Genomic DNA, 8424 nt, shown 5'->3' with positions numbered 1-8424 from the left:
TTCTTTTATTTCTGGCAGATACCAAGAAGGGAACAGCTGGGTTGAATGGAACCTCTAGTTTTAGTTTTTTGAAGAATCTCCACACTGATTTCCACTGTGGTTTGAGCAGTCTACACTTCCACCAACAGTGGAGAAGGGTTCCTTTTTCCCCACCACCCTGCAAGCATTTGTTATTGATTTCTTGAAAACAGCCATTCTTTCTAGAGTGACATGGAATCTTAGCATTGTTTTAATTTGCATCTCTCAAATGACCAGTGATGAACATTTTTTCATATATTCACTTGCCGTTTCTACTTCATCTGACAAGTGTCTATTCATTTTAGATGCCTATTTTTGAATTGGGTCTTTAAATTTGGGGGGGTCTGATTTCCTTAAGTTCTTTATTTTAGATGTTACTATTTTGTCTGAGGAATAGCTGGTTAAAGTTTTTTTTTTTTTCTCTCATTCTGAGGGTTGCCTCTTCACTCTATTGGTGGTTTCTTTTGCTATGCAAACAGGTTTTTATTTTTGGTAGCGGAGATAGAACTCAGGACCTTGCGCTGGCAGGAGGTGGAACCACTGAGCTAAATCCCCAGCCCTAAAAGCTTTCTAATTTAATGTGATCCCAGTTGTTGATTATTTGTTATGTAGTATTCCTTGACTGTTATATTCCTTAGTGTAGTTTTTTTTTTTTTTTGCTACCAGGGATCGAGCTTGGGTCCTTGTTCTTGCGCAGCAGGTGGCAAAACCCTTGAGCTAAATCCCCAGCCCAATTTTTTTTTTTTTTTTTGATTGGAGTTCTGTGTGCTTCACTTATCTGTGTTCAAATTCTTTTTCCCTGCTTGGGAAGTTTTCTGCCATTCCTTCTGTGAACAGGTTTTTTTTATGTCATTTGCACTACGGTTTTTTTTATGTCATATGCACTATCTCCTGCTTTTTCGTTGACTCCCATCAATCTTATGTTATTCTTTTTTTTTTTTTTTGGTACCATGGTTTGAATTTGGAACCTTGCACTTGAGAGGCAGGCAGTGGCACCACTGAGCTAAATCCCCAGCCCAATCTTGACATTACTCTTCTTTGTATCATCTAGGAGCTGTTGGATTGATTTTTTATGGTCCCTTGCTATTTTTAAGAAATCTTTCTTTTCATGATCATTAACCACAATCCTGTCTTCTACATCAGATATTCTATCCTCACATTGGTTTATTCTGCTTTCTGTACTTTCATTGGCATTTTTAATGTGGATTGTCTGTTTGAATCTGTTTCATGGATTTCATTTCTTTTCTATGTTGGGCATTTATGGCTTCCATAATTTTCCTAAGCTCCTCTATGTTTTATCTGTATCTAGTCTCATTCACTAGCCATGTCCTTCATTATGGTTATCTCTGAAGTTATCTGAGAGATTGTTTTGATTTTTTCTAGAGCCTCATTCATCTGCTTTATTTCTGCTGTTACCACTTCAGAGTCTAGATGGCAGGCTTTCAGGTCATTCCATCTCATTGCCCCTTGAGTTTGCCTTTGGTTAGCTGAAAGTCTGGGGTTGCATCTTGTTTTTGTGTCTTCTCAGTTCCTAATTTTTTTTTTTAGTTCCTGTGTTGATGCTTGTAAATTGCTTATGGTAGGTACCTTTATAGCTAGTATCGAGAACCCCTAGGAAATGACTGATTCTCAGAGATGTACTCCAGGTGTAGCTGACTTTTGGGTTTTGAGCTGTGGCAAGATCTTACCTCTTTATATCAGGGAGGAGAAGTTGCTGCCTATTTGGCCTAGCCCCTGGTTCTTTGGCACTGGCCTGTTGTCTTGTTTATGACTCTCAGGCAATCTCAGTCTTGTCATACCAGGAAGAACAACTGATTAGAACAATTTTGTCTTCTTGGTTAAAGTACAATCAGTAATACCAATAGCATCAAACACAGTTTAGAAAATGACAAACTGTGGTAACTTAATTTGCCACCTTTAACCTTATGAACAAGATTTGTAGTTAAGAAAATCTAAAACCCAGAAAGTTGTGTGTAATAAGTAATCCCCTCAATATGGTGATTTTACTTCAGGGGAGAAATTTTAGAAGGGGTTAAGGGAAAAAATAGAGAAATAGGAGAGGAAGAGATTAGAAGGAAGGCTGGAGGACAAAGGGAAATTATGCACAGTTTGTGAAACTGATGAACAGGAGGGAGAGAAGAAATAACAACAAAACAAACTAGAAATGATGTTCATACTCATAAAAACAATCAAGAAAAAAAAGCAAAGGAAAAAATGTCTTTAGGGCATGTCTCTGCTGTCACTGGTAGACAGAGGGGGTAGACAGAGCCCAGATCCATGTTGATTAATCCCAGTAAGCCAGCAGTAGATTTATGGTGAGGTGGTCGATAATCCCAGCAAGCCTGTGCCTTTAGTTTCACTGAACTTCAGGCTGCTTCTAGTTTTGGGCTCTGAGGCTAGGACCTGAGTTTTTCAGCCTACAGTACTCCAGGTACCTCCTGCAGGCTTGAACTTAGCTCTCTGCCTGCTTGAACCCAGCTTTCAGATCTTTTGCCAGCTTGAGCTCTGACCCTGACACAGAGTCACCAGATGGAGCCAAGCTGAGTTCTGAGCTCAGTTGGCCCCCTTCGAAGATGGCTACTGGCAATCACCTTCTCCTGAGGGTCATGGCACTGCAGTTGGGTTTACTGCTCTGTCCCACTGGTGTGTTTCTCTGGAGGCCTCTGGGGTCACCAATAGTCACAGTGCATCTACAGGTTTGAGCTGCCCCTCCTATGCCGTGAGCCAGGGCTCCTGGAAGAAAGTGTCACTTGCCACCTCTTCAATGAAGTCTGTCTCCTCGCTCTCCCCGTGGGCTCTAATTCTTATTTCAGATCCTTGCTGGATCCCTGGGACCCAGCCTCCTTCTCTTCCTCACATTGCTATATATCTGCATCTGGATTCCAAATTTCACAATGGCTGTTCTCTGCTGCTCACTACTCCATCTTCCCAGATGTCCAAATCAGCTTTTTGTATATCTGAGGAAAGAACATTCCAGATGCAGCAAGCATGCTGCTGACATGTAAACAGGTGAGAGTGGGTTGCACGTTAAATATAAACAAATAATCGGCTGACTCCAAGATGGGAAATCTAGTATGGTGAATTTCTTGTTTATGTCTTAGGGTAAGAATTACATATTTAACTCTGTGTTGTGTTCTTTATAAGTGTGGCATTTTCATACTGTAGATGCATATATTGCCATTGCAATGGTGGTGCATATGTATGTATGGGTATGATGGTTAAGGTAAGACCTGTCTATCAAAGTTTTCTAAAGCAAGTTCAATCAAATTTGATATTGAACATTAACTAAAAACAATTCCACATATGTATGACTACATTCAAAGCATATGCTGTAAAGTGTAAAAGAAACTAAACATCAAACATTTTTCAGAAAATGTTTATTAGTGTAACATTTCTCACTAAGATATTTTAATAATCAGTAATATGATTTAAAATGTTTTATTCTCAAAAATATTGTCAGTAGTATGGGATATGTGATTTAAAATTGTTCAGTTTAATTTGACTTTTCTTCTTTTGGCAATACAGGATTTGAACCCAGAGCCTCTACACTGAGGTATATCCCTACCACTAACCCTAACCCTACCCCTACCCTTAACCCTAACCCTACCACTTTCATTTCATATTTTGAGACAGGATCTCACTAAGTTGCTAAGCTGTGTAGGCTGAGCCCAGATTTTGATCTTCCTGCCTGTACCTTCTGAGTAGCTGAAATTGTAGATGGAGGGCACCACTCTGAGAGGTGCAGAAGGGAGTCATTGCTGAGGCTCTCAGTCTGTGGGCAAGAGCTACTAGTTATAGGGTCCAGATGGTGCTGGGAGAGTAGTTTAGTTGCAGAAGTAGTTAAGGCAGGTGTGTGGTGCATGCTTGAATCCTAACACTGGGAAGCTGAGACAGAAGAATTGCAAGTTTTAGGTCACGCCTGGGCCACTTAGTGACTTAGCAAGACCTTGTCTCTAAACAAACAAATAAATAGGGGTGGGGATGTAGCTCAGTACAAAAGCCCTGGGTTCATTCTTGAGTACAGGAAAGAAAAGGAAAAGATGAGAAGAGAGAAGGGGAGAGGTGAGGAGAAAAAAAGAGGTTAGATGTTCGGAAACTCCCACAGGCTTTGGTGCAATTCCCAGGTCTAAACCGTCCAGCAGTAGACCTAAATTTCAATCATGAGCTTCCTCACTGTGGTAGCCATGCTTTTCTCTTCATTTGTCCTTTGCAGGGCAAAAGGAAACACAAAAGGATTAGCTAGAAGGGGCACAGTTGTGATGAAAACAGGATCTGGGCTGAGCTTTGCCCATTCATGATTATACTACTTTTTAGTTTTTCAAAGACTATTTAATGCTGATTTTACCAAAAAATGATTTGTAAGAAGTGGCATTTCAACAACTTAAACTTTAACACTTCCCTGGGTTTATTGAAATTTTTTTCCTGTAGATTTAATATTCATTGAATCTATATAAACTACATATTGCACTTACTATGTAACATTATAATATATATTTAGTATCATATATATATATATATATATAGATAGATACTAGAAGACAAAATAAGTGAAAAAATGATAAGAGAATGAAGTAAAGGGCAAATATGTTGAAGCACAAAATGTTAGCTTTGAAATTCTATTTATGGTAGGATGGACCAAGAATTTGTTTCTGAGATAAAGCACCAAATTTAGTTCTAAGAAACACAAGTGACTGTAAGGTGCACTACATCTATAAACCTTTGAACCATTTCCTTCAAAAACATGTACAACTACACTGTGTATTTAAACCAGAAGGAAATATTACCCTTGAATCATTGCTTCATTCATTCATTCATTCACTTTACAAATATTTACTAAGCGACTATTATTTGCCAGATATTGTTTTAGGTTCTGGGGATACATTTGTGAACAAAACAAGATCCTGTTCTTATACAGTTAGGGAAGAGAGATGATAAACAAGCAATTGTGTATTATTTCCAGGGACGATAAGTCCTAAAAGGGAAAAATATATGGCAGAAGTGATGGGTGTGCCGAGCTGGGTGGGGTGCTCAGGAATAGCCTCACCGAGCAGATAACATTTGCACAGAGACCAGAAGGAAGTGAGGAGCTCAGCTGTGCAGGAATCCAGTGTCCCAGGAATAGTGACCCACAGGTGCACTGGCCTGAGATTGCGTTTAGAATCTTTGAAAGACACAAGGAAGCCAAGGAGATGCAGTCAGAGGGGTCCTGGGGATCTCAAATTTTGAATGAAAGAGTAAAAACAACCTTATGCTATGCAAAGTGTCCAGGGGATCTGCCAAAAGCTTATTTCCCCTGGATATTGTTGAATGCACTTGATGGATTTCACTTTGGTTTTTCTTTTCTTAAACTCTAGTCAGAGGTCTGCTTGTTAGGATGTAACATAAATGAAACCTTAGTGGGATTTGGGCTTCCTAATCTCAACATGTTTAATCACTTCTTAGAGTAGTACATAGTTATATTTTTATAGTTGATAATGTTTGCATATTTGGGTATACATATGTATTTAACAAAGCATTTAACTTAGCAATAGAAATCCTTGTTTCAAATCTTCACCTTGCATCTTACCTTCCCTGTGACAATGGTCAAGTCACAACCACTGAGTTTCAGTTTTCCTACACTACAATTAAAAACTGATGCTCCTCCCAATATTTGTTCTACCTCACCTTGTTACGGGATGATGAAGCTAAAACTATTTTGAGACTTCAGTTTAAGATCATGGCTTTTTCTGATCTCATTTAATGAACATTTGCTTACTAGCGCCTATGTATACAAGGACATATAATGATCAATTGTGGCCTCTGCCATCAAGGAAAGCACAGCCTATGGAAGAAACAGACAGGGAAACTATTACAAATGAGAAACACTCTATGTGCTGAGAAGAAATAGCCTACATTGGAGAAGATTCTAAGAGAAATTCAAAGATTTGCTTCTGAGAGGTGAGTGGAAACCCTGATGAAGCAGGAAGAATCATTAGGTGATAAATTAGGGAAGGGAAGGAAGGGTTTTATGAGCATAGTGTGGACAGAGTGTGCAGGTCCTTCTGTAGGGTGAGATGATTAGTACTTCCTCGGTTTTTGTTGCTGTTTTAGTGAATGTGAATAGTTACTGTGACTCAGGACACTAATGTGGCAAAGTGGAACAGCTCAGTGTTACACCAAGTGCTGCAGCTCAAGTTCTACAGCTACAGCAATTTGAAGACTTGAGACGCCAAAAGTTACTCAGAGATGGAGAAAAGCTTTTACTGCTGTCTGGCTCACAGGAGTTTGCCCACTGTAAATTCTGAGTGCTGAATAGAAATGGAAGCAGTCTTATATAGACATCTATGGAGTAGGGGGGTCGGCCCACGTGCTGGGTGAGCATGCTCACAAGTAGGAGGGTGGAGCTGCAGAACATTCCTGAAACCAGTACCAGGAGAGCATGCTCACAGAATCTGAGGGGTGGAGTTAACATTCTTGAAATTCTGGTAGGAACATCCTGCAGCTCAGTCACAGAACATTTTGATACTTTGGGCCGGAGCACCATGCAGCACAAATGGTTACATTTCTGAAACAACATTTTATGGAAAAAACACGGGGCGGGGGGGGGGGGGGCGGAAGGCTTGCCCGATTGTGTGTTATTGCTTTATCACTGTGAAGTAGAGATAAGGTGACCGTTTATGGAGACTCACAGAGATTTCACTCCGTAATGATGTGCAGATCTTAAATGGGGAATATTACATGATAAACCTTTCTTGTTGGAAAAAAAATCATTCTGGTAGGAACATGAAAGATCGGAGGGAAGATAATGAGCAATGGGAGCCGGTTGGAAGACTCTTGTATAGCCAGATGCAGTGGCTCACACCTGTAACCCCAGCACTCTGAAAGCCTAGGGTAGGAGGATCAAAAGTTTGACCCTAGCCTGGGCAAATTAGCAATTTAGAGACTGTCTCAAAATAAAACATAAAAAGTGCTGAGGATACAAAGGCCCTGGGTTCAGTCCCCAGTTTAAAAAAAAAAAAAGAATTGGTGAAGGCAAGTAAGAAAGATTCTTACAGAAATCCAGGTTTTGTTTTTTTTTTAAAGGGTGGGGCATATTTAGATAATGGAAGAAAGGAAGGAGACAAGGTAAACAGATTTCAAAGGTACCAGGACTGTATTTGACCTTTGATAGGATGATATGCAGATGGAAAAAAAGATGAGCATTTACGCAGCATTTCCTAGCTCTGTCTGCACAGCTAAGTGGATGTGGTAGTCTTTTTTTTTTTTTCCTTTGGTACCAGGGATCGAACTTGGGACCTTGCACTTGCACAGCAGGCGCCAGAACCACTGAGCTAAATCCCCGGCCCTGGATGTGTTATTCTTAATTTGAAGCATACAGTTCCTTAGGACTAAAAATAGCTATTTAAAATTCATAAAGAGTGTTTATCAAATAATTAGTATCTGCTTTTGTAGAATTATTTAATGGCATGCATTAGTACCTTGTCCTTTTTTTTTTTTTGGTACTGGGGATTGAACTTGGGACCTTGCACTTGCAAGACAAGCGCCGGAACCACTGAGCTAAATCCCTAGCCCATTACCTTGTCTTTTTTACTGCTTATGAAGGAGGTGGGTCAAAGTTTTTTAAAAATCAATTTCAGAGTGAACATATCTCAATAATATAGCAGAAAGGTATATGTCAGAGTTTTGACTCAGGATAATTTTTAATGTTTTGCCTGAAGAAAGAGAAAATGGACAACATAGTATATTTAAAAGACAAATGTGCCAGGCATGGTGGCACATGCCTGTAATCCCAGCACTCAGGAAGATTGGGGCAGGAGGATCAAAAGTTTGAGTCCAGCCTAGGAAATGGAAGGTCTTAGTGAGACCCTGTCTCAGAATAAAAAGGGGCTAGAGATGTAGCTCAGTGAAAAAGCCGTGTTCATGCTTTAGTATGAAAAAACAAAACAAAACAAAGGTAAAACCTTACTAGGTTTCTCAAGTATAGAGTAAGAGAAAATTAGGTAAGTATTAACATTAGATAATAATATGATGACGCAGAGCCTTCAGCTTTTAAGTACTTTCAAATTTTTTAAAAAATTTGAACTTCTCAAAGCCTTTGGAAAGTCAATATTTTTTTCATCTCCATTTTATATAAAAAATTTGGGAAGCTGGGCACTGTGGTGCACACCTGTAATCCCAGCATTCAGAAGGCCAGGGCCAGCCTGGACTACATAGTGAGATCTTTGTATCAAAAAACCCAACCAACCAACCAACCAACCAACCACACAAACAAATAAATAGAAAATTGGGAGTGAGAGCTCAGGTCCCATTTTCTACTTAGTAGGAGACATTTTTTCTCTGCTAGTCAGCTGTTAGGTCCTCACCTGACAAAGCTGAGTCACGGCTGCTGGGTGCTGAGCCACCAGAGCTAAATCACTGTGAGCCACG

This window comes from Heterocephalus glaber, unplaced genomic scaffold, assembly GCF_053883595.1.
Source record: "Heterocephalus glaber isolate CG9 unplaced genomic scaffold, H.glaber_assembly_v1.0 deba00001444, whole genome shotgun sequence".
Lineage (NCBI taxonomy): Eukaryota > Metazoa > Chordata > Mammalia > Rodentia > Bathyergidae > Heterocephalus > Heterocephalus glaber.
The sequence above is the reverse complement of the archived record's forward strand: the minus strand, read 5'-3'. Positions refer to the sequence as shown.